Below are 27,839 nucleotides of genomic sequence, written 5' to 3' on the forward strand. Positions count from 1 at the left end.
CCTCTCTCCTAGCAAATGATCTGTACCGGTAATCTGATAAATTATACAGCGTCACTACATCAATCTTAACCAAAAGCCACACAAATTTTGTAACGCTTGGTTATACATAATATACATTTTTTAGAGATCGTCTTCTAATAATATCATATTCTGGGCAAACGCAAACAAATTGAAATTCATCACTTATTAAATAAATATTTCTTCTAATGCACAGTTCACAAAATCTCAATGCACTATCAATTTGTATTTCCTTCTTCCTGTTCCAATCATTCGTTTATGCCTGGAACATCTTAGTTGCAATAAACGTTTTCTTAAATTGAAAAGTATATTACATGAGAGGTATTTCTCACATTGTAGTAGGGATTTATACTGAGCACAGTAATAACATTCTGAGGAATTAGTAATACGTTCCGACCAACATTGAAATGCAGTCTCTCTAATCATTTGTGTGAACTCCAAAACAACTTATTTTCCATAACCAACATCGTATGTCATCCGCACATATCCAGGGCCATATTGATAGAGCAAATCTTTAATCTTCTTAGCCATTGTGACTCTATGCAACATCGTCTAACGTTTAGAACATGACATAACATTGATATGGATATATCATCCGATAATCGCACGTGTGTATGTGTGTGTATGTTTGTGTGTGTGTGTGTTTGTGTGGGGGGAGTGTGGGTGTGTGTGGGGGGTGTGAGTGGGTGTATTTGTGTGCTCTGCAATTGAAATTTGCTCTGACTGACAATTTGAATATTTGTTTCCGATATTCTACAGCATCAATAATAATAATAATAATAGCATTCTTACTTGTAACATACGGCGAATACATTTCTTTGTTATGTATTTGCTTCTGCATTCGTTCTCCTATTTGGTGTTCAAATATATGAAATCCAAAGTACATTTGATAGATGAATATAAAAAGGGTACATAAAGATTTTAAAAAGAAATATAATTTGGTGTGCTTCTCCGCAACTTCATAACGAGCCAGTCAGAAGTCGTACAGAGCCAGCCATGTGTCGAACCCAAAAAGATCGTAGTCACCTGAAGTTGTACACATGCTCACAAAAGTCGTACAGTGCCCCTTAATGTCTCAAAGAGCTACCCATACATTTTACCTTCGATGTCTTCCAAAGCATATAGAAGCCGCCCGTGGCTGATATTAAGAATCTCAGCATGGACGGGTCTGGTTACTTGTTGGAGATTACAGGTTTGATCGTTGCCTATTACCAAGCAGAAATATTGGTTGGTTTACAACGGCATTTCAACCACATTATCGGTTATGCCATACCGAGGAAATGGCAGCAAAGGAAAACAATGGCAAAGCAAGGCAACCAACCATGGACCTCCTTGAAATGAAGACTGTCAATCGAAAAATTTATGGTTATAGTCGGTTTATCCTTTCATTTTTCCTTACTGTATCTTTTTGTATTTTCACTGTATGTATCACTCGTATTCCTATCAGCATCGCCAGCGAGCCCATACCCCTGCCATTTTGTGATACACGTTCGAATGCAAAACTTCAAAACCAAGAGATAAGTTAATTTTCAAATACGTCAAAATCGGTACAAATTATGCTCTAAATCTGCTACATTGTTCTGTTGTTATTTAAATAGTTTCTTCTGCGCATCATCAGTTTCATATGTGAAAATTACAGAAATTATGTTCGGATACTAGGAACACAGAAAATTTCGCAACGGTAATTTGCCAGGTGTTTAGCGTGCTATTAGACACTCGTGCACATTGACACTTTATGCTAATTTATGATAGATTTGCTATTAAAACTGACAATTTCCGTGGCTTTTCTTTATATTTTTCATTTGGCGTCTCCTTGGCACCATAGCATCTATCCAATGCTTTAAACACAACGAACAAGGTCAATGTCGTCTTTTCATCAAGTTTATCTCGATACTTACATATCAGAGAAAGCTTCAAGTCCCAATTTAAAAGTCGTAAAATGTCAACTCTACTGTGTATCTAAAATAATATAATATTTATTTAATCATTTATTGACTTTTGAATGAGTATAATAAATACAATACAACACATCTTGAATAGAGAAGAAATCTTATCAAACTATGCTACATTGGACCCTAAAATGCAGAATACATGCTGTATAGTATCGCTCACGCGTGGACATGTATAAATTTGTCAATACTGCCATGTCAAATGTTATATGTTCCGGTGGGACATACATAATGTTTACGCCGTAATTACATCATCGTAATGGGATCACTTTGTAGGACTATTTCATTTTATTTACGATCTTCTTGTGTTTGATTTTCACGTACAATATTCAACAATGGATGAAAAACATGCACAAATACAGGTGAGCAGAAAGACTGGTCGGATGTTGGGAGGTCATCAGACAAAGAAGCTGATAGTCTGACCAACTGGCCTGTATGTGGATGGATATTTCTATAAACAGACCAACTTGCCTATAGGTGGGTGGATACTTGTATAGCTAGACAGGCAGACCTACTGGCCATTAGGTGGGTGAATATATGTATAGACAGATAGGCAGACCAGCTGAGAAATTTAAAGTTCTAGAACTTTTAATATCATGGTGTTTGCATAGCTTCACTATGGGAACGGAATTAGTACCGTAAGGCCTGCATGAGGCCCCAATATCAAACAAGTGGATCTTAACTATGTTAATCGATAAAGGGAAACAACGTGCCAGAACATAAAAAAAATAACTCTACCAGTAAAATTACACTAATTGTAAGAGTTGTTTCCCATGTCACATTTTCCGTATCAGTTTCGAACTTGTATTCACATTCGGTAGAATTTAAAATCTATATTAGACTTTTATTAATGAAGAAAAACTAATATTATAGTATCACCTTTCTACACACGATCAACCTTCAGACATAAGATGATTCAAAATATTAAAGATTAGCCATTAAAAGAATCATGACAAAGAAACAGAGACAGAGACAGAGAGGGGGAAAGGAATCAATACAGTAGAGTAGGTAGGACGAATGAGGGTGTGCCTGTTCCAAACATTAATTTGTGGCAGGAGTTCGTGCGCGATGACATATATCGTTACTCACGATGGTCACACTCAAAATTCAAAATTAGAAATGACAATTTTGGTCGGTTTTGTTTACTATATATTTATTAGGCGACTCCTGGGTACCATATCGTTTGCCAAATGCATACCAAATGCAACGGCGATTTAGATCCTTAAAATTATACTCTGGAAACTTTCAAAATGCAGGTGCTACAGGGATTCCATTCCAAAACTTCCCTTGCCTACATGTTCATCCCACTCCCCTCCCCCACGCCCGCACGGTCTTCCTGGATGCGCACCTGCTTGTGACCAATAATGCATGCCAAAGTAACTCGAATCAAACACACAACTTAAGCATAGTCACTGACGCATACAATACAGGCCACACTTGCCTACAATCACAATGGAGTAATGCTGCTCTGTGCATGAGTGTCTGTCTGTCTGTCTGTCTGTCTGTGTATATGTTCCCGCTTTCCAACAAAGTTTGATTTCCTAAACGAAAGTGTCTATCTGTGACGGATCACAAGTAAATCACAATTTCTATACGGTCTTAGTCAAATGACCATATAGAAATCAATAAGAAACTTAGAGTATGCAACGTATCCATAGATTTGCAATATAAAACAATGGATGTTTTGCTCACAGACGAAGACTCGTAGGCGGGCCCAATCAGGGTGGGAGGGCAAAGAAGACGATATGGCCCGGGTCTCAACCCCTAAGGATCCTCGCTTTTTATATATAATAGTATAATATTAAATATACTTCAATGTGTACTTAGTTGTCTTTTAATTCTGTATATAGTAAATTATATGGGCTTATTTGTACATTCGAATCATTTACAAACTGCAATATTAACAGGGCCTTGGGACCTCACAATTTTAACGTGTCCCGAGCCTCTCACAACCTCTGAAGGGGCTGCTGATAGGTGCTGATTTCACACTTCGTAAACGTAACGTTACGAAAACATACATTCTTTATAAATCTGTGACTTTGTGAATAAGCTTTCTTTGCACTTGGCATGCATCCATACACAAAAGATATACAAGATGCAGCGAGAAGTACTAGAGAAACTGAACAAAACACATATCTTAACCAATATGTGATGGTGGTACAAAAGAACTGACTAGAGTATCATTCTGTTATGCAAATCTCACGGAAATAAGATCATCTGTGTTGTTTTCAATTAACTCCATCAATTTTTCTGGTATATATCATTACAATAGTAAATGTATTATTTTTCTCCTATTTGATAAACACTGTACATGGGTAGTCATGGGTCAAGGTACCATCCCACAAACTACCTACGGCAACAGAAAATTTGATACAGTGACATATTCAAATAAATTGAACTATGTTTGGATTACTAATATCAATTTCATGTCCTTTTTAACAAAATAACAACAGCAAAAAAAACATCCTAGAAAGGCAAATTTCCATTGGAGAGAAATGATGAGAGAGAGAAAGGGGGCGGGGTTGTCGTGTAATACATTCAATATATATACTTGTCCAAATAAAGGGAATAACTTTTAAAATAGGTTTTCTCTTATTTTTGTCAAGTGCATTACTCCCTCAAAGATATCCGCCAAAACTGAATATATTCCCTCATATAGCTGATATAATAATACATTATGTTCTGCACAGTAAAGCTTGCAGTGTTTCATAACAAAAATAATTCATCAATAATACCTTCATGAATGTCCCAGCTGTTACTGAATTTCACCAAATCAGTTTCTGTAGAATGTATGCATAATGCGCCCTCAGATCTGGTTCCATGCAGTTTGTCAGGAGTGATCAATAGAACAAACAACATAGATATTGATCTGCCAGCGCATTATATGATGGAACATCAGGATCTGTTACTTGCACTTAGACTCATCTTATAAGAAAGAACATACGTACGTATTTCAGAAATGGCAATCGCCAGTATCATTTCATTATCTTCATAATGATTTTCATAACTAGAGTCTCTATTTCCTTGACCTGCGAGGGTACAAATTATACATAGAATCAAATTTTAAAAAGAATAAGAAAAATATTAAAAACATAAAACTTTTAAGAACATATGCAGACTGTAATTTTAATATTCATCATGAAATATTGTACTCTGAAAGATTCACAAATGTTTTCCTGTTAAAATTTATTAATTAATTACATCATATATTTCATTTGGAAATTAATTTCATAATACCAACTATTCAATGGAATAATAATTAATAATAATAATGATAATGACAATTATTATTATTATTATTATTATTATTATTGGTAGAACACATACCGACTCTTTAAGATGTAGCTAGCGGTTACAAGGTTTTAGAGAAAAACCGAATAGCTTAGAAGAGAAAAGAATCGTGAAAATAAAAATTATGTATGATTATAATGTATCTTTTCGTACAGTTAATTCTAAAAATAAAAGACAATATCATTAACTGGGTTATAATCAGAACGAGTATGTAAAAGAAAGTAAAAGAAATTACCTCAATGGCTATAGATGGAAAGAAAATGAATAATTTTATAGCAAAATAAATAAAATGAAAAAGAATCGTGTCCGACTATATTGGACGGGCTACCCAACGATGCCTATTCACAGGCGCGATCCCACTACTGCTCGACACGGGGACTTTTGCCTGCTGTGTTTCCACCCTGGGCCAGTACGTCCCTCCTTAGACAACCTGGACCCCCTAGGCTCCCCCGAGGGACCCATATTGATGCCGAGCTTAGCGCGGACACCCGATCGACATAGAGCACCGAGGAGCAGAGCCCCCGCCCTCAAACCGTCCAACGACCCCGGCCTCCAAGTAGCTGGATTACAGGAGCACGCCACAACTCCCAGCCGAAAACAATTTGCAACCTTAGCATATATAACTCTAAAATGTAGTGGAATCTGGATGATACACTTTTATGAAACTGATACAAAATTCAAGCTTTAGAAGAAACTCTCAAAATTTACAACAAATATCGAAATGTCCTGGAAAATTATACTGTCTTATTTGACAAGGCGGAAGTACGCGTCACTCGTTGACGAAGGGAGCGCACTCATAATGTTCCATTAAGGGAGGCAACTTGTCGTCAAACAAAAACCACTATCTGTTCTCAGATTTGCTACTCTTGTCACAGGTCGTACCCAATCACCTTCATTTATGAATAATAAGATGTGGCCAAATACTAGAAGTATTACACGAGTTACCGATTGAATTTGTTGACATTATTATGCTGACAGGACAAATTTACACACATAGGATGTTATATCATTGCAATCTGTCAGTGAGGCAGCGCATCGACCAATTTGTCCAAATTTGCACCTATTGAACGGTTCTAAACAATCATTAATTTTCAATATTAAAATCTCCGAATTCTCTCTCTCTCTCTCTCTCTCTCTCTCTCTCTCTCTCTCTCTCTCTTTGACAGTGCTACGATATATATTTCGGATATTTAATTATTAAAAAATTCTACAGAAATGAAAGGGAAAATATTAATTTTGATTTTGCATATAAAATTACGGGTTTCATATATCACTTTTCAATGTGTATGCAATATTCTTTAATAGCATTTGATATGTATGTACCTTCTTGTCCTTCAAAACTGCATAAATACTAATTATTATTTACACAGGATAAACACTGTTATGTATTCACAGATTTCAAGTTTTATTTCCTCATTTTAATACTTGGAAACTTAAACTAGAGCTTAAACTAAGCTGAAAAAGAGAGATATTTTCACTGGTATTATCTTTGCCATTTTGATCAAATCTAGAAGAAAATGTAGAAAGCCAAAATCCTAGTATTTGTCTATTCGATAGGTTCAATTTGCCTGCAACAGTTTACTGTTGGAAAGGAATTTATAAGTTATGCTTTTCCTATTTTCATTTGAAACTCAACAGTATCAAATCAAATCACTTTATTTCAAAAATATAGGCCCCCGGCCCGTAATACAAAATTATGTTTTATATACACAACTGGAACGCCGCATTTTCTTTAATGCATGTGGAAATATAAATTCTTGATTTATTTCTACACTTATTACTACACTTAGGTCGGAATAGTAATATATTCACATCATTTATTCGGATGGACATAAAGAGCCCTCTCTCCTAGCAAATGATCTGTACCGGTAATCTGATAAATTATACAGCGTCACTACATCAATCTTAACCAAAAGCCACACAAATTTTGTAACGCTTGGTTATACATAATATACATTTTTTAGAGATCGTCTTCTAATAATATCATATTCTGGGCAAACGCAAACAAATTGAAATTCATCACTTATTAAATAAATATTTCTTCTAATGCACAGTTCACAAAATCTCAATGCACTATCAATTTGTATTTCCTTCTTCCTGTTCCAATCATTCGTTTATGCCTGGAACATCTTAGTTGCAATAAACGTTTTCTTAAATTGAAAAGTATATTACATGAGAGGTATTTCTCACATTGTAGTAGGGATTTATACTGAGCACAGTAATAACATTCTGAGGAATTAGTAATACGTTCCGACCAACATTGAAATGCAGTCTCTCTAATAATTTGTGTGAACTCCAAAACAACTTCTTTTCCATAACCAACATCGTATGTCATCCGCACATATCCAGGGCCATATTGATAGAGCAAATCTTTAATCTTCTTAGCCATTGTGACTCTATGCAACATCGTCTAACGTTTAGAACATGACATAACATTGATATGGATATATCATCCGATAATCGCACGTGTGTATGTGTGTGTATGTTTGTGTGTGTGTGTGTTTGTGTGGGGGGAGTGTGGGTGTGTGTGGGGGGGGTGTGAGTGGGTGTATTTGTGTGCTCTGCAATTGAAATTTGCTCTGACTGACAATTTGAATATTTGTTTCCGATATTCTACAGCATCAATAATAATAATAATAATAGCATTCTTACTTGTAACATACGGCGAATACATTTCTTTGTTATGTATTTGCTTCTGCATTCGTTCTCCTATTTGGTGTTCAAATATATGAAATCCAAAGTACATTTGATAGATGAATATAAAAAGGGTACATAAAGATTTTAAAAAGAAATATAATTTGGTGTGCTTCTCCGCAACTTCATAACGAGCCAGTCAGAAGTCGTACAGAGCCAGCCATGTGTCGAACCCAAAAAGATCGTAGTCACCTGAAGTTGTACACATGCTCACAAAAGTCGTACAGTGCCCCTTAATGTCTCAAAGAGCTACCCATACATTTTACCTTCGATGTCTTCCAAAGCATATAGAAGCCGCCCGTGGCTGATATTAAGAATCTCAGCATGGACGGGTCTGGTTACTTGTTGGAGATTACAGGTTTGATCGTTGCCTATTACCAAGCAGAAATATTGGTTGGTTTACAACGGCATTTTAACCACATTATCGGTTATGCCATACCGAGGAAATGGCAGCAAAGGAAAACAATGGCAAAGCAAGGCAACCAACCATGGACCTCCTTGAAATGAAGACTGTCAATCGAAAAATTTATGGTTATAGTCGGTTTATCCTTTCATTTTTCCTTACTGTATCTTTTTGTATTTTCACTGTATGTATCACTCGTATTCCTATCAGCATCGCCAGCGAGCCCATACCCCTGCCATTTTGTGATACACGTTCGAATGCAAAACTTCAAAACCAAGAGATAAGTTAATTTTCAAATACGTCAAAATCGGTACAAATTATGCTCTAAATCTGCTACATTGTTCTGTTGTTATTTAAATAGTTTCTTCTGCGCATCATCAGTTTCATATGTGAAAATTACAGAAATTATGTTCGGATACTAGGAACACAGAAAATTTCCCAACGGTAATTTGCCAGGTGTTTAGCGTGCTATTAGACACTCGTGCACATTGACACTTTATGCTAATTTATGATAGATTTGCTATTAAAACTGACAATTTCCGTGGCTTTTCTTTATATTTTTCATTTGGCGTCTCCTTGGCACCATAGCATCTGTCCAATGCTTTAAACACAACGAACAAGGTCAATGTCGTCTTTTCATCAAGTTTATGTCGATACTTACGTATCAGACAAAGCTTCAAGTCCCAATTTAAAAATCGTAAAATGTCAACTCTACTGTGTATCTAAAATAATATAATATTTATTTAATCATTTATTGACTTTTGAATGGGTATAATAAATACAATACAACACATCTTGAATAGAGAAGAAATCTTATCAAACTATGCTACAGTGGACCCTAAAATGCAGAATACATGCTGTATAGTATCGTTCACGCGTGGACATGTATAAATTTGTCAATACTGCCATGTCAAATGTTATATGTTCCGGTGGGACATACATAATGTTTACGCCGTAATTACATCATCGTATTGGGATCACTTTGTAGGACTATTTCATTTTATTTACGATGTTCTTGTGTTTGATTTTCACGTACAATATTCAACAATGGATGAAAAACATGCACAAATACAGGTGAGCAGAAAGACTGGTCGGATGTTGGGAGGTCATCAGACAAAGAAGCTGATAGTCTGACCAACTGGCCTGTATGTGGATGGATATTTCTATAAACAGACCAACTGGCCTATAGGTGGGTGGATACTTGTATAGCTAGACAGGCAGACCTACTGGCCATTAGGTGGGTGAATATATGTATAGACAGATAGGCAGACCAGCTGAGAAATTTAAAGTTCTAGAACTTTTAATATCATGGTGTTTGCATAGCTTCACTATGGGAACGGAATTAGTACCGTAAGGCCTGCATGAGGCCCCAATATCAAACAAGTGGATCTTAACTATGTTAATCGATAAAGGGAAACAACGTGCCAGAACATAAAAAAAAATAACTCTACCAGTAAAATTACACTAATTGTAAGAGTTGTTTCCCATGTCACATTTTCCGTATCAGTTTCGAACTTGTATTCACATTCGGTAGAATTTAAAATCTATATTAGACTTTTATTAATGAAGAAAAACTAATATTATAGTATCACCTTTCTACACACGATCAACCTTCAGACATAAGATGATTCAAAATATTAAAGATTAGCCATTAAAAGAATCATGACAAAGAAACAGAGACAGAGACAGAGAGGGGGAAAGGAATCAATACAGTAGAGTAGGTAGGACGAATGAGGGTGTGCCTGTTCCAAACATTAATTTGTGGCAGGAGTTCGTGCGCGATGACATATATCGTTACTCACGATGGTCACACTCAAAATTCAAAATTAGAAATGACAATTTTGGTCGGTTTTGTTTACTATATATTTATTAGGCGACTCCTGGGTACCATATCGTTTGCCAAATGCATACCAAATGCAACGGCGATTTAGATCCTTAAAATTATACTCTGGAAACTTTCAAAATGCAGGTGCTACAGGGATTCCATTCCAAAACTTCCCTTGCCTACATGTTCATCCCACTCCCCTCCCCCACGCCCGCACGGTCTTCCTGGATGCGCACCTGCTTGTGACCAATAATGCATGCCAAAGTAACTCGAATCAAACACACAACTTAAGCATAGTCACTGACGCATACAATACAGGCCACACTTGCCTACAATCACAATGGAGTAATGCTGCTCTGTGCATGAGTGTCTGTCTGTCTGTCTGTCTGTCTGTGTATATGTTCCCGCTTTCCAACAAAGTTTGATTTTCTAAACGAAAGTGTCTATCTGTGACGGATCACAAGTAAATCACAATTTCTATACGGTCTTAGTCAAATGACCATATAGAAATCAATAAGAAACTTAGAGTATGCAACGTATCCATAGATTTGCAATATAAAACAATGGATGTTTTGCTCACAGACGAAGACTCGTAGGCGGGCCCAATCAGGGTGGGAGGGCAAAGAAGACGATATGGCCCGGGTCTCAACCCCTAAGGATCCTCGCTTTTTATATATAATAGTATAATATTAAATATACTTCAATGTGTACTTAGTTGTCTTTTAATTCTGTATATAGTAAATTATATGGGCTTATTTGTACATTCGAATCATTTACAAACTGCAATATTAACAGGGCCTTGGGACCTCACAATTTTAACGTGTCCCGAGCCTCTCACAACCTCTGAAGGGGCTGCTGATAGGTGCTGATTTCACACTTCGTAAACGTAACGTTACGAAAACATACATTCTTTATAAATCTGTGACTTTGTGAATAAGCTTTCTTTGCACTTGGCATGCATCCATACACAAAAGATATACAAGATGCAGCGAGAAGTACTAGAGAAACTGAACAAAACACATATCTTAACCAATATGTGATGGTGGTACAAAAGAACTGACTAGAGTATCATTCTGTTATGCAAATCTCACGGAAATAAGATCATCTGTGTTGTTTTCAATTAACTCCATCAATTTTTCTGGTATATATCATTACAATAGTAAGTGTATTATTTTTCTCCTATTTGATAAACACTGTACATGGGTAGTCATGGGTCAAGGTACCATCCCACAAACTACCTACGGCAACAGAAAATTTGATACAGTGACATATTCAAATAAATTGAACTACGTTTGGATTACTAATATCAATTTCATGTCCTTTTTAACAAAATAACAACAGCAAAAAAAACATCCTAGAAAGGCAAATTTCCATTGGAGAGAAATGATGAGAGAGAGAAAGGGGGCGGGGTTGTCGTGTAATACATTCAATATATATACTTGTCCAAATAAAGGGAATAACTTTTAAAATAGGTTTTCTCTTATTTTTGTCAAGTGCATTACTCCCTCAAAGATATCCGCCAAAACTGAATATATTCCCTCATATAGCTGACATAATAATACATTATGTTCTGCACAGTAAAGCTTGCAGTGTTTCATAACAAAAATAATTCATCAATAATACCTTCATGAATGTCCCAGCTGTTACTGAATTTCACCAAATCATTTTCTGTAGAATGTATGCATAATGCGCCCTCAGATCTGGTTCCATGCAGTTTGTCAGGAGTGATCAATAGAACAAACAACATAGATATTGATCTGCCAGCGCATTATATGATGGAACATCAGGATCTGTTACTTGCACTTAGACTCATCTTATAAGAAAGAACATACGCACGTATTTCAGAAATGGCAATCGCCAGTATCATTTCATTATCTTCATAATGATTTTCATAACTAGAGTCTCTATTTCCTTGACCTGCGAGGGTACAAATTATACATAGAATCAAATTTTAAAAAGAATAAGAAAAATATTAAAAACATAAAACTTTTAAGAACATATGCAGACTGTAATTTTAATATTCATCATGAAATATTGTACTCTGAAAGATTCACAAATGTTTTCCTGTTAAAATTTATTAATTAATTACATCATATATTTCATTTGGAAATTAATTTCATAATACCAACTATTCAATGGAATAATAATTAATAATAATAATGATAATGACAATTATTATTATTATTATTATTATTATTGGTAGAACACATACCGACTCTTTAAGATGTAGCTAGCGGTTACAAGGTTTTAGAGAAAAACCGAATAGCTTAGAAGAGAAAAGAATCGTGAAAATAAAAATTATGTATGATTATAATGTATCTTTTCGTACAGTTAATTCTAAAAATAAAAGACAATATCATTAACTGGGTTATAATCAGAACGAGTATGTAAAAGAAAGTAAAAGAAATTACCTCAATGGCTATAGATGGAAAGAAAATGAATAATTTTATAGCAAAATAAATAAAATGAAAAAGAATCGTGTCCGACTATATTGGACGGGCTACCCAACGATGCCTATTCACAGGCGCGATCCCACTACTGCTCGACACGGGGACTTTTGCCTGCTGTGTTTCCACCCTGGGCCAGTACGTCCCTCCTTAGACAACCTGGACCCCCTAGGCTCCCCCGAGGGACCCATATTGATGCCGAGCTTAGCGCGGACACCCGATCGACATAGAGCACCGAGGAGCAGAGCCCCCGCCCTCAAACCGTCCAACGACCCCGGCCTCCAAGTAGCTGGATTACAGGAGCACGCCACAACTCCCAGCCGAAAACAATTTGCAACCTTAACATATATAACTCTAAAATGTAGTGGAATCTGGATGATACACCTTTATGAAACTGATACAAAATTCAAGCTTTAGAAGAAACTCTCAAAATTTACAACAAATATCGAAATGTCCTGGAAAATTATACTGTCTTATTTGACAAGGCGGAAGTACGCGTCACTCGTTGACGAAGGGAGCGCACTCATAATGTTCCATTAAGGGAGGCAACTTGTCGTCAAACAAAAACCACTATCTGTTCTCAGATTTGCTACTCTTGTCACAGGTCGTACCCAATCACCTTCATTTATGAATAATAAGATGTGGCCAAATACTAGAAGTATTACACGAGTTACCGATTGAATTTGTTGACATTATTATGCTGACAGGACAAATTTACACACATAGGATGTTATATCATTGCAATCTGTCAGTGAGGCAGCGCATCGACCAATTTGTCCAAATTTGCACCTATTGAACGGTTCTAAACAATCATTAATTTTCAATATTAAAATCTCCGAATTCTCTCTCTCTCTCTCTCTCTCTCTCTCTCTCTCTCTTTGACAGTGCTACGATATATATTTCGGATATTTAATTATTAAAAAATTCTACAGAAATGAAAGGGAAAATATTAATTTTGATTTTGCATATAAAATTACGGGTTTCATATATCACTTTTCAATGTGTATGCAATATTCTTTAATAGCATTTGATATGTATGTACCTTCTTGTCCTTCAAAACTGCATAAATACTAATTATTATTTACACAGGATAAACACTGTTATGTATTCACAGATTTCAAGTTTTATTTCCTCATTTTAATACTTGGAAACTTAAACTAGAGCTTAAACTAAGCTGAAAAAGAGAGATATTTTCACTGGTATTATCTTTGCCATTTTGATCAAATCTAGAAGAAAATGTAGAAAGCCAAAATCCTAGTATTTGCCTATTCGATAGGTTCAATTTGCCTGCAACAGTTTACTGTTGGAAAGGAATTTATAAGTTATGCTTTTCCTATTTTCATTTGAAACTCAACAGTATCAAATCAAATCACTTTATTTCAAAAATATAGGCCCCCGGCCCGTAATACAAAATTATGTTTTATATACACAACTGGAACGCCGCATTTTCTTTAATGCATGTGGAAATATAAATTCTTGATTTATTTCTACACTTATTACTACACTTAGGTCGGAATAGTAATATATTCACATCATTTATTCGGATGGACATAAAGAGCCCTCTCTCCTAGCAAATGATCTGTACCGGTAATCTGATAAATTATACAGCGTCACTACATCAATCTTAACCAAAAGCCACACAAATTTTGTAACGCTTGGTTATACATAATATACATTTTTTAGAGATCGTCTTCTAATAATATCATATTCTGGGCAAACGCAAACAAATTGAAATTCATCACTTATTAAATAAATATTTCTTCTAATGCACAGTTCACAAAATCTCAATGCACTATCAATTTGTATTTCCTTCTTCCTGTTCCAATCATTCGTTTATGCCTGGAACATCTTAGTTGCAATAAACGTTTTCTTAAATTGAAAAGTATATTACATGAGAGGTATTTCTCACATTGTAGTAGGGATTTATACTGAGCACAGTAATAACATTCTGAGGAATTAGTAATACGTTCCGACCAACATTGAAATGCAGTCTCTCTAATCATTTGTGTGAACTCCAAAACAACTTATTTTCCATAACCAACATCGTATGTCATCCGCACATATCCAGGGCCATATTGATAGAGCAAATCTTTAATCTTCTTAGCCATTGTGACTCTATGCAACATCGTCTAACGTTTAGAACATGACATAACATTGATATGGATATATCATCCGATAATCGCACGTGTGTATGTGTGTGTATGTTTGTGTGTGTGTGTGTTTGTGTGGGGGGAGTGTGGGTGTGTGTGGGGGGTGTGAGTGGGTGTATTTGTGTGCTCTGCAATTGAAATTTGCTCTGACTGACAATTTGAATATTTGTTTCCGATATTCTACAGCATCAATAATAATAATAATAATAGCATTCTTACTTGTAACATACGGCGAATACATTTCTTTGTTATGTATTTGCTTCTGCATTCGTTCTCCTATTTGGTGTTCAAATATATGAAATCCAAAGTACATTTGATAGATGAATATAAAAAGGGTACATAAAGATTTTAAAAAGAAATATAATTTGGTGTGCTTCTCCGCAACTTCATAACGAGCCAGTCAGAAGTCGTACAGAGCCAGCCATGTGTCGAACCCAAAAAGATCGTAGTCACCTGAAGTTGTACACATGCTCACAAAAGTCGTACAGTGCCCCTTAATGTCTCAAAGAGCTACCCATACATTTTACCTTCGATGTCTTCCAAAGCATATAGAAGCCGCCCGTGGCTGATATTAAGAATCTCAGCATGGACGGGTCTGGTTACTTGTTGGAGATTACAGGTTTGATCGTTGCCTATTACCAAGCAGAAATATTGGTTGGTTTACAACGGCATTTCAACCACATTATCGGTTATGCCATACCGAGGAAATGGCAGCAAAGGAAAACAATGGCAAAGCAAGGCAACCAACCATGGACCTCCTTGAAATGAAGACTGTCAATCGAAAAATTTATGGTTATAGTCGGTTTATCCTTTCATTTTTCCTTACTGTATCTTTTTGTATTTTCACTGTATGTATCACTCGTATTCCTATCAGCATCGCCAGCGAGCCCATACCCCTGCCATTTTGTGATACACGTTCGAATGCAAAACTTCAAAACCAAGAGATAAGTTAATTTTCAAATACGTCAAAATCGGTACAAATTATGCTCTAAATCTGCTACATTGTTCTGTTGTTATTTAAATAGTTTCTTCTGCGCATCATCAGTTTCATATGTGAAAATTACAGAAATTATGTTCGGATACTAGGAACACAGAAAATTTCGCAACGGTAATTTGCCAGGTGTTTAGCGTGCTATTAGACACTCGTGCACATTGACACTTTATGCTAATTTATGATAGATTTGCTATTAAAACTGACAATTTCCGTGGCTTTTCTTTATATTTTTCATTTGGCGTCTCCTTGGCACCATAGCATCTATCCAATGCTTTAAACACAACGAACAAGGTCAATGTCGTCTTTTCATCAAGTTTATCTCGATACTTACATATCAGAGAAAGCTTCAAGTCCCAATTTAAAAGTCGTAAAATGTCAACTCTACTGTGTATCTAAAATAATATAATATTTATTTAATCATTTATTGACTTTTGAATGAGTATAATAAATACAATACAACACATCTTGAATAGAGAAGAAATCTTATCAAACTATGCTACATTGGACCCTAAAATGCAGAATACATGCTGTATAGTATCGCTCACGCGTGGACATGTATAAATTTGTCAATACTGCCATGTCAAATGTTATATGTTCCGGTGGGACATACATAATGTTTACGCCGTAATTACATCATCGTAATGGGATCACTTTGTAGGACTATTTCATTTTATTTACGATCTTCTTGTGTTTGATTTTCACGTACAATATTCAACAATGGATGAAAAACATGCACAAATACAGGTGAGCAGAAAGACTGGTCGGATGTTGGGAGGTCATCAGACAAAGAAGCTGATAGTCTGACCAACTGGCCTGTATGTGGATGGATATTTCTATAAACAGACCAACTTGCCTATAGGTGGGTGGATACTTGTATAGCTAGACAGGCAGACCTACTGGCCATTAGGTGGGTGAATATATGTATAGACAGATAGGCAGACCAGCTGAGAAATTTAAAGTTCTAGAACTTTTAATATCATGGTGTTTGCATAGCTTCACTATGGGAACGGAATTAGTACCGTAAGGCCTGCATGAGGCCCCAATATCAAACAAGTGGATCTTAACTATGTTAATCGATAAAGGGAAACAACGTGCCAGAACATAAAAAAAATAACTCTACCAGTAAAATTACACTAATTGTAAGAGTTGTTTCCCATGTCACATTTTCCGTATCAGTTTCGAACTTGTATTCACATTCGGTAGAATTTAAAATCTATATTAGACTTTTATTAATGAAGAAAAACTAATATTATAGTATCACCTTTCTACACACGATCAACCTTCAGACATAAGATGATTCAAAATATTAAAGATTAGCCATTAAAAGAATCATGACAAAGAAACAGAGACAGAGACAGAGAGGGGGAAAGGAATCAATACAGTAGAGTAGGTAGGACGAATGAGGGTGTGCCTGTTCCAAACATTAATTTGTGGCAGGAGTTCGTGCGCGATGACATATATCGTTACTCACGATGGTCACACTCAAAATTCAAAATTAGAAATGACAATTTTGGTCGGTTTTGTTTACTATATATTTATTAGGCGACTCCTGGGTACCATATCGTTTGCCAAATGCATACCAAATGCAACGGCGATTTAGATCCTTAAAATTATACTCTGGAAACTTTCAAAATGCAGGTGCTACAGGGATTCCATTCCAAAACTTCCCTTGCCTACATGTTCATCCCACTCCCCTCCCCCACGCCCGCACGGTCTTCCTGGATGCGCACCTGCTTGTGACCAATAATGCATGCCAAAGTAACTCGAATCAAACACACAACTTAAGCATAGTCACTGACGCATACAATACAGGCCACACTTGCCTACAATCACAATGGAGTAATGCTGCTCTGTGCATGAGTGTCTGTCTGTCTGTCTGTCTGTCTGTGTATATGTTCCCGCTTTCCAACAAAGTTTGATTTCCTAAACGAAAGTGTCTATCTGTGACGGATCACAAGTAAATCACAATTTCTATACGGTCTTAGTCAAATGACCATATAGAAATCAATAAGAAACTTAGAGTATGCAACGTATCCATAGATTTGCAATATAAAACAATGGATGTTTTGCTCACAGACGAAGACTCGTAGGCGGGCCCAATCAGGGTGGGAGGGCAAAGAAGACGATATGGCCCGGGTCTCAACCCCTAAGGATCCTCGCTTTTTATATATAATAGTATAATATTAAATATACTTCAATGTGTACTTAGTTGTCTTTTAATTCTGTATATAGTAAATTATATGGGCTTATTTGTACATTCGAATCATTTACAAACTGCAATATTAACAGGGCCTTGGGACCTCACAATTTTAACGTGTCCCGAGCCTCTCACAACCTCTGAAGGGGCTGCTGATAGGTGCTGATTTCACACTTCGTAAACGTAACGTTACGAAAACATACATTCTTTATAAATCTGTGACTTTGTGAATAAGCTTTCTTTGCACTTGGCATGCATCCATACACAAAAGATATACAAGATGCAGCGAGAAGTACTAGAGAAACTGAACAAAACACATATCTTAACCAATATGTGATGGTGGTACAAAAGAACTGACTAGAGTATCATTCTGTTATGCAAATCTCACGGAAATAAGATCATCTGTGTTGTTTTCAATTAACTCCATCAATTTTTCTGGTATATATCATTACAATAGTAAATGTATTATTTTTCTCCTATTTGATAAACACTGTACATGGGTAGTCATGGGTCAAGGTACCATCCCACAAACTACCTACGGCAACAGAAAATTTGATACAGTGACATATTCAAATAAATTGAACTATGTTTGGATTACTAATATCAATTTCATGTCCTTTTTAACAAAATAACAACAGCAAAAAAAACATCCTAGAAAGGCAAATTTCCATTGGAGAGAAATGATGAGAGAGAGAAAGGGGGCGGGGTTGTCGTGTAATACATTCAATATATATACTTGTCCAAATAAAGGGAATAACTTTTAAAATAGGTTTTCTCTTATTTTTGTCAAGTGCATTACTCCCTCAAAGATATCCGCCAAAACTGAATATATTCCCTCATATAGCTGATATAATAATACATTATGTTCTGCACAGTAAAGCTTGCAGTGTTTCATAACAAAAATAATTCATCAATAATACCTTCATGAATGTCCCAGCTGTTACTGAATTTCACCAAATCAGTTTCTGTAGAATGTATGCATAATGCGCCCTCAGATCTGGTTCCATGCAGTTTGTCAGGAGTGATCAATAGAACAAACAACATAGATATTGATCTGCCAGCGCATTATATGATGGAACATCAGGATCTGTTACTTGCACTTAGACTCATCTTATAAGAAAGAACATACGTACGTATTTCAGAAATGGCAATCGCCAGTATCATTTCATTATCTTCATAATGATTTTCATAACTAGAGTCTCTATTTCCTTGACCTGCGAGGGTACAAATTATACATAGAATCAAATTTTAAAAAGAATAAGAAAAATATTAAAAACATAAAACTTTTAAGAACATATGCAGACTGTAATTTTAATATTCATCATGAAATATTGTACTCTGAAAGATTCACAAATGTTTTCCTGTTAAAATTTATTAATTAATTACATCATATATTTCATTTGGAAATTAATTTCATAATACCAACTATTCAATGGAATAATAATTAATAATAATAATGATAATGACAATTATTATTATTATTATTATTATTGGTAGAACACATACCGACTCTTTAAGATGTAGCTAGCGGTTACAAGGTTTTAGAGAAAAACCGAATAGCTTAGAAGAGAAAAGAATCGTGAAAATAAAAATTATGTATGATTATAATGTATCTTTTCGTACAGTTAATTCTAAAAATAAAAGACAATATCATTAACTGGGTTATAATCAGAACGAGTATGTAAAAGAAAGTAAAAGAAATTACCTCAATGGCTATAGATGGAAAGAAAATGAATAATTTTATAGCAAAATAAATAAAATGAAAAAGAATCGTGTCCGACTATATTGGACGGGCTACCCAACGATGCCTATTCACAGGCGCGATCCCACTACTGCTCGACACGGGGACTTTTGCCTGCTGTGTTTCCACCCTGGGCCAGTACGTCCCTCCTTAGACAACCTGGACCCCCTAGGCTCCCCCGAGGGACCCATATTGATGCCGAGCTTAGCGCGGACACCCGATCGACATAGAGCACCGAGGAGCAGAGCCCCCGCCCTCAAACCGTCCAACAACCCCGGCCTCCAAGTAGCTGGATTACAGGAGCACGCCACAACTCCCAGCCGAAAACAATTTGCAACCTTAGCATATATAACTCTAAAATGTAGTGGAATCTGGATGATACACTTTTATGAAACTGATACAAAATTCAAGCTTTAGAAGAAACTCTCAAAATTTACAACAAATATCGAAATGTCCTGGAAAATTATACTGTCTTATTTGACAAGGCGGAAGTACGCGTCACTCGTTGACGAAGGGAGCGCACTCATAATGTTCCATTAAGGGAGGCAACTTGTCGTCAAACAAAAACCACTATCTGTTCTCAGATTTGCTACTCTTGTCACAGGTCGTACCCAATCACCTTCATTTATGAATAATAAGATGTGGCCAAATACTAGAAGTATTACACGAGTTACCGATTGAATTTGTTGACATTATTATGCTGACAGGACAAATTTACACACATAGGATGTTATATCATTGCAATCTGTCAGTGAGGCAGCGCATCGACCAATTTGTCCAAATTTGCACCTATTGAACGGTTCTAAACAATCATTAATTTTCAATATTAAAATCTCCGAATTCTCTCTCTCTCTCTCTCTCTCTCTCTCTCTCTCTCTCTTTGACAGTGCTACGATATATATTTCGGATATTTAATTATTAAAAAATTCTACAGAAATGAAAGGGAAAATATTAATTTTGATTTTGCATATAAAATTACGGGTTTCATATATCACTTTTCAATGTGTATGCAATATTCTTTAATAGCATTTGATATGTATGTACCTTCTTGTCCTTCAAAACTGCATAAATACTAATTATTATTTACACAGGATAAACACTGTTATGTATTCACAGATTTCAAGTTTTATTTCCTCATTTTAATACTTGGAAACTTAAACTAGAGCTTAAACTAAGCTGAAAAAGAGAGATATTTTCACTGGTATTATCTTTGCCATTTTGATCAAATCTAGAAGAAAATGTAGAAAGCCAAAATCCTAGTATTTGTCTATTCGATAGGTTCAATTTGCCTGCAACAGTTTACTGTTGGAAAGGAATTTATAAGTTATGCTTTTCCTATTTTCATTTGAAACTCAACAGTATCAAATCAAATCACTTTATTTCAAAAATATAGGCCCCCGGCCCGTAATACAAAATTATGTTTTATATACACAACTGGAACGCCGCATTTTCTTTAATGCATGTGGAAATATAAATTCTTGATTTATTTCTACACTTATTACTACACTTAGGTCGGAATAGTAATATATTCACATCATTTATTCGGATGGACATAAAGAGCCCTCTCTCCTAGCAAATGATCTGTACCGGTAATCTGATAAATTATACAGCGTCACTACATCAATCTTAACCAAAAGCCACACAAATTTTGTAACGCTTGGTTATACATAATATACATTTTTTAGAGATCGTCTTCTAATAATATCATATTCTGGGCAAACGCAAACAAATTGAAATTCATCACTTATTAAATAAATATTTCTTCTAATGCACAGTTCACAAAATCTCAATGCACTATCAATTTGTATTTCCTTCTTCCTGTTCCAATCATTCGTTTATGCCTGGAACATCTTAGTTGCAATAAACGTTTTCTTAAATTGAAAAGTATATTACATGAGAGGTATTTCTCACATTGTAGTAGGGATTTATACTGAGCACAGTAATAACATTCTGAGGAATTAGTAATACGTTCCGACCAACATTGAAATGCAGTCTCTCTAATAATTTGTGTGAACTCCAAAACAACTTCTTTTCCATAACCAACATCGTATGTCATCCGCACATATCCAGGGCCATATTGATAGAGCAAATCTTTAATCTTCTTAGCCATTGTGACTCTATGCAACATCGTCTAACGTTTAGAACATGACATAACATTGATATGGATATATCATCCGATAATCGCACGTGTGTATGTGTGTGTATGTTTGTGTGTGTGTGTGTTTGTGTGGGGGGAGTGTGGGTGTGTGTGGGGGGGTGTGAGTGGGTGTATTTGTGTGCTCTGCAATTGAAATTTGCTCTGACTGACAATTTGAATATTTGTTTCCGATATTCTACAGCATCAATAATAATAATAATAATAGCATTCTTACTTGTAACATACGGCGAATACATTTCTTTGTTATGTATTTGCTTCTGCATTCGTTCTCCTATTTGGTGTTCAAATATATGAAATCCAAAGTACATTTGATAGATGAATATAAAAAGGGTACATAAAGATTTTAAAAAGAAATATAATTTGGTGTGCTTCTCCGCAACTTCATAACGAGCCAGTCAGAAGTCGTACAGAGCCAGCCATGTGTCGAACCCAAAAAGATCGTAGTCACCTGAAGTTGTACACATGCTCACAAAAGTCGTACAGTGCCCCTTAATGTCTCAAAGAGCTACCCATACATTTTACCTTCGATGTCTTCCAAAGCATATAGAAGCCGCCCGTGGCTGATATTAAGAATCTCAGCATGGACGGGTCTGGTTACTTGTTGGAGATTACAGGTTTGATCGTTGCCTATTACCAAGCAGAAATATTGGTTGGTTTACAACGCGATTTTAACCACATTATCGGTTATGCCATACCGAGGAAATGGCAGCAAAGGAAAACAATGGCAAAGCAAGGCAACCAACCATGGACCTCCTTGAAATGAAGACTGTCAATCGAAAAATTTATGGTTATAGTCGGTTTATCCTTTCATTTTTCCTTACTGTATCTTTTTGTATTTTCACTGTATGTATCACTCGTATTCCTATCAGCATCGCCAGCGAGCCCATACCCCTGCCATTTTGTGATACACGTTCGAATGCAAAACTTCAAAACCAAGAGATAAGTTAATTTTCAAATACGTCAAAATCGGTACAAATTATGCTCTAAATCTGCTACATTGTTCTGTTGTTATTTAAATAGTTTCTTCTGCGCATCATCAGTTTCATATGTGAAAATTACAGAAATTATGTTCGGATACTAGGAACACAGAAAATTTCCCAACGGTAATTTGCCAGGTGTTTAGCGTGCTATTAGACACTCGTGCACATTGACACTTTATGCTAATTTATGATAGATTTGCTATTAAAACTGACAATTTCCGTGGCTTTTCTTTATATTTTTCATTTGGCGTCTCCTTGGCACCATAGCATCTGTCCAATGCTTTAAACACAACGAACAAGGTCAATGTCGTCTTTTCATCAAGTTTATGTCGATACTTACGTATCAGACAAAGCTTCAAGTCCCAATTTAAAAATCGTAAAATGTCAACTCTACTGTGTATCTAAAATAATATAATATTTATTTAATCATTTATTGACTTTTGAATGGGTATAATAAATACAATACAACACATCTTGAATAGAGAAGAAATCTTATCAAACTATGCTACAGTGGACCCTAAAATGCAGAATACATGCTGTATAGTATCGTTCACGCGTGGACATGTATAAATTTGTCAATACTGCCATGTCAAATGTTATATGTTCCGGTGGGACATACATAATGTTTACGCCGTAATTACATCATCGTATTGGGATCACTTTGTAGGACTATTTCATTTTATTTACGATGTTCTTGTGTTTGATTTTCACGTACAATATTCAACAATGGATGAAAAACATGCACAAATACAGGTGAGCAGAAAGACTGGTCGGATGTTGGGAGGTCATCAGACAAAGAAGCTGATAGTCTGACCAACTGGCCTGTATGTGGATGGATATTTCTATAAACAGACCAACTGGCCTATAGGTGGGTGGATACTTGTATAGCTAGACAGGCAGACCTACTGGCCATTAGGTGGGTGAATATATGTATAGACAGATAGGCAGACCAGCTGAGAAATTTAAAGTTCTAGAACTTTTAATATCATGGTGTTTGCATAGCTTCACTATGGGAACGGAATTAGTACCGTAAGGCCTGCATGAGGCCCCAATATCAAACAAGTGGATCTTAACTATGTTAATCGATAAAGGGAAACAACGTGCCAGAACATAAAAAAAAATAACTCTACCAGTAAAATTACACTAATTGTAAGAGTTGTTTCCCATGTCACATTTTCCGTATCAGTTTCGAACTTGTATTCACATTCGGTAGAATTTAAAATCTATATTAGACTTTTATTAATGAAGAAAAACTAATATTATAGTATCACCTTTCTACACACGATCAACCTTCAGACATAAGATGATTCAAAATATTAAAGATTAGCCATTAAAAGAATCATGACAAAGAAACAGAGACAGAGACAGAGAGGGGGAAAGGAATCAATACAGTAGAGTAGGTAGGACGAATGAGGGTGCGCCTGTTCCAAACATTAATTTGTGGCAGGAGTTCGTGCGCGATGACATATATCGTTACTCACGATGGTCACACTCAAAATTCAAAATTAGAAATGACAATTTTGGTCGGTTTTGTTTACTATATATTTATTAGGCGACTCCTGGGTACCATATCGTTTGCCAAATGCATACCAAATGCAACGGCGATTTAGATCCTTAAAATTATACTCTGGAAACTTTCAAAATGCAGGTGCTACAGGGATTCCATTCCAAAACTTCCCTTGCCTACATGTTCATCCCACTCCCCTCCCCCACGCCCGCACGGTCTTCCTGGATGCGCACCTGCTTGTGACCAATAATGCATGCCAAAGTAACTCGAATCAAACACACAACTTAAGCATAGTCACTGACGCATACAATACAGGCCACACTTGCCTACAATCACAATGGAGTAATGCTGCTCTGTGCATGAGTGTCTGTCTGTCTGTCTGTCTGTCTGTGTATATGTTCCCGCTTTCCAACAAAGTTTGATTTCCTAAACGAAAGTGTCTATCTGTGACGGATCACAAGTAAATCACAATTTCTATACGGTCTTAGTCAAATGACCATATAGAAATCAATAAGAAACTTAGAGTATGCAACGTATCCATAGATTTGCAATATAAAACAATGGATGTTTTGCTCACAGACGAAGACTCGTAGGCGGGCCCAATCAGGGTGGGAGGGCAAAGAAGACGATATGGCCCGGGTCTCAACCCCTAAGGATCCTCGCATTTTATATATAATAGTATAATATTAAATATACTTCAATGTGTACTTAGTTGTCTTTTAATTCTGTATATAGTAAATTATATGGGCTTATTTGTACATTCGAATCATTTACAAACTGCAATATTAACAGGGCCTTGGGACCTCACAATTTTAACGTGTCCCGAGCCTCTCACAACCTCTGAAGGGGCTGCTGATAGGTGCTGATTTCACACTTCGTAAACGTAACGTTACGAAAACATACATTCTTTATAAATCTGTGACTTTGTGAATAAGCTTTCTTTGCACTTGGCATGCATCCATACACAAAAGATATACAAGATGCAGCGAGAAGTACTAGAGAAACTGAACAAAACACATATCTTAACCAATATGTGATGGTGGTACAAAAGAACTGACTAGAGTATCATTCTGTTATGCAAATCTCACGGAAATAAGATCATCTGTGTTGTTTTCAATTAACTCCATCAATTTTTCTGGTATATATCATTACAATAGTAAGTGTATTATTTTTCTCCTATTTGATAAACACTGTACATGGGTAGTCATGGGTCAAGGTACCATCCCACAAACTACCTACGGCAACAGAAAATTTGATACAGTGACATATTCAAATAAATTGAACTACGTTTGGATTACTAATATCAATTTCATGTCCTTTTTAACAAAATAACAACAGCAAAAAAAACATCCTAGAAAGGCAAATTTCCATTGGAGAGAAATGATGAGAGAGAGAAAGGGGGCGGGGTTGTCGTGTAATACATTCAATATATATACTTGTCCAAATAAAGGGAATAACTTTTAAAATAGGTTTTCTCTTATTTTTGTCAAGTGCATTACTCCCTCAAAGATATCCGCCAAAACTGAATATATTCCCTCATATAGCTGACATAATAGTACATTATGTTCTGCACAGTAAAGCTTGCAGTGTTTCATAACAAAAATAATTCATCAATAATACCTTCATGAATGTCCCAGCTGTTACTGAATTTCACCAAATCATTTTCTGTAGAATGTATGCATAATGCGCCCTCAGATCTGGTTCCATGCAGTTTGTCAGGAGTGATCAATAGAACAAACAACATAGATATTGATCTGCCAGCGCATTATATGATGGAACATCAGGATCTGTTACTTGCACTTAGACTCATCTTATAAGAAAGAACATACGCACGTATTTCAGAAATGGCAATCGCCAGTATCATTTCATTATCTTCATAATGATTTTCATAACTAGAGTCTCTATTTCCTTGACCTGCGAGGGTACAAATTATACATAGAATCAAATTTTAAAAAGAATAAGAAAAATATTAAAAACATAAAACTTTTAAGAACATATGCAGACTGTAATTTTAATATTCATCATGAAATATTGTACTCTGAAAGATTCACAAATGTTTTCCTGTTAAAATTTATTAATTAATTACATCATATATTTCATTTGGAAATTAATTTCATAATACCAACTATTCAATGGAATAATAATTAATAATAATAATGATAATGACAATTATTATTATTATTATTATTATTATTATTGGTAGAACACATACCGACTCTTTAAGATGTGGCTAGCGGTTACAAGGTTTTAGAGAAAAACCGAATAGCTTAGAAGAGAAAAGAATCGTGAAAATAAAAATTATGTATGATTATAATGTATCTTTTCGTACAGTTAATTCTAAAAATAAAAGACAATATCATTAACTGGGTTATAATCAGAACGAGTATGTAAAAGAAAGTAAAAGAAATTACCTCAATGGCTATAGATGGAAAGAAAATGAATAATTTTATAGCAAAATAAATAAAATGAAAAAGAATCGTGTCCGACTATATTGGACGGGCTACCCAACGATGCCTATTCACAGGCGCGATCCCACTACTGCTCGACACGGGGACTTTTGCCTGCTGTGTTTCCACCCTGGGCCAGTACGTCCCTCCTTAGACAACCTGGACCCCCTAGGCTCCCCCGAGGGACCCATATTGATGCCGAGCTTAGCGCGGACACCCGATCGACATAGAGCACCGAGGAGCAGAGCCCCCGCCCTCAAACCGTCCAACGACCCCGGCCTCCAAGTAGCTGGATTACAGGAGCACGCCACAACTCCCAGCCGAAAACAATTTGCAACCTTAGCATATATAACTCTAAAATGTAGTGGAATCTGGATGATACACTTTTATGAAACTGATACAAAATTCAAGCTTTAGAAGAAACTCTCAAAATTTACAACAAATATCGAAATGTCCTGGAAAATTATACTGTCTTATTTGACAAGGCGGAAGTACGCGTCACTCGTTGACGAAGGGAGCGCACTCATAATGTTCCATTAAGGGAGGCAACTTGTCGTCAAACAAAAACCACTATCTGTTCTCAGATTTGCTACTCTTGTTACAGGTCGTACCCAATCACCTTCATTTATGAATAATAAGATGTGGCCAAATACTAGAAGTATTACACGAGTTACCGATTGAATTTGTTGACATTATTATGCTGACAGGACAAATTTACACACATAGGATGTTATATCATTGCAATCTGTCAGTGAGGCAGCGCATCGACCAATTTGTCCAAATTTGCACCTATTGAACGGTTCTAAACAATCATTAATTTTCAATATTAAAATCTCCGAATTCTCTCTCTCTCTCTCTCTCTCTCTCTCTCTTTGACAGTGCTACGATATATATTTCGGATATTTAATTATTAAAAAATTCTACAGAAATGAAAGGGAAAATATTAATTTTGATTTTGCATATAAAATTACGGGTTTCATATATCACTTTTCAATGTGTATGCAATATTCTTTAATAGCATTTGATATGTATGTACCT

General features: G+C 35.8%; 4 non-coding genes across 4 annotated transcripts; all 4 read right to left on the bottom strand.

The window, feature by feature from the left end:
• Positions 1-5,552: 5,552 nt before the first annotated feature.
• LOC149793891 (signal recognition particle RNA) lies at positions 5,553-5,850 on the bottom strand. The gene has a single exon (XR_016423079.1).
• Positions 5,851-12,650: 6,800 nt separating this feature from the next.
• On the bottom strand, positions 12,651-12,948 carry LOC149793892 (signal recognition particle RNA). The gene has a single exon (XR_016423080.1).
• Positions 12,949-19,732: 6,784 nt separating this feature from the next.
• On the bottom strand, positions 19,733-20,030 carry LOC149793893 (signal recognition particle RNA). The gene has a single exon (XR_016423083.1).
• Positions 20,031-26,824: 6,794 nt separating this feature from the next.
• Positions 26,825-27,122, bottom strand: LOC149793894 (signal recognition particle RNA). Its single transcript, XR_016423081.1, has one exon.
• Positions 27,123-27,839: the final 717 nt, after the last annotated feature.

The sequence above is a fragment of the Sinohyriopsis cumingii genome, chromosome 8 (genome assembly GCF_028554795.1).
Source record: "Sinohyriopsis cumingii isolate HCF-2022 chromosome 8, ASM2855479v2, whole genome shotgun sequence".
Classification (NCBI taxonomy): domain Eukaryota; kingdom Metazoa; phylum Mollusca; class Bivalvia; order Unionida; family Unionidae; genus Sinohyriopsis; species Sinohyriopsis cumingii.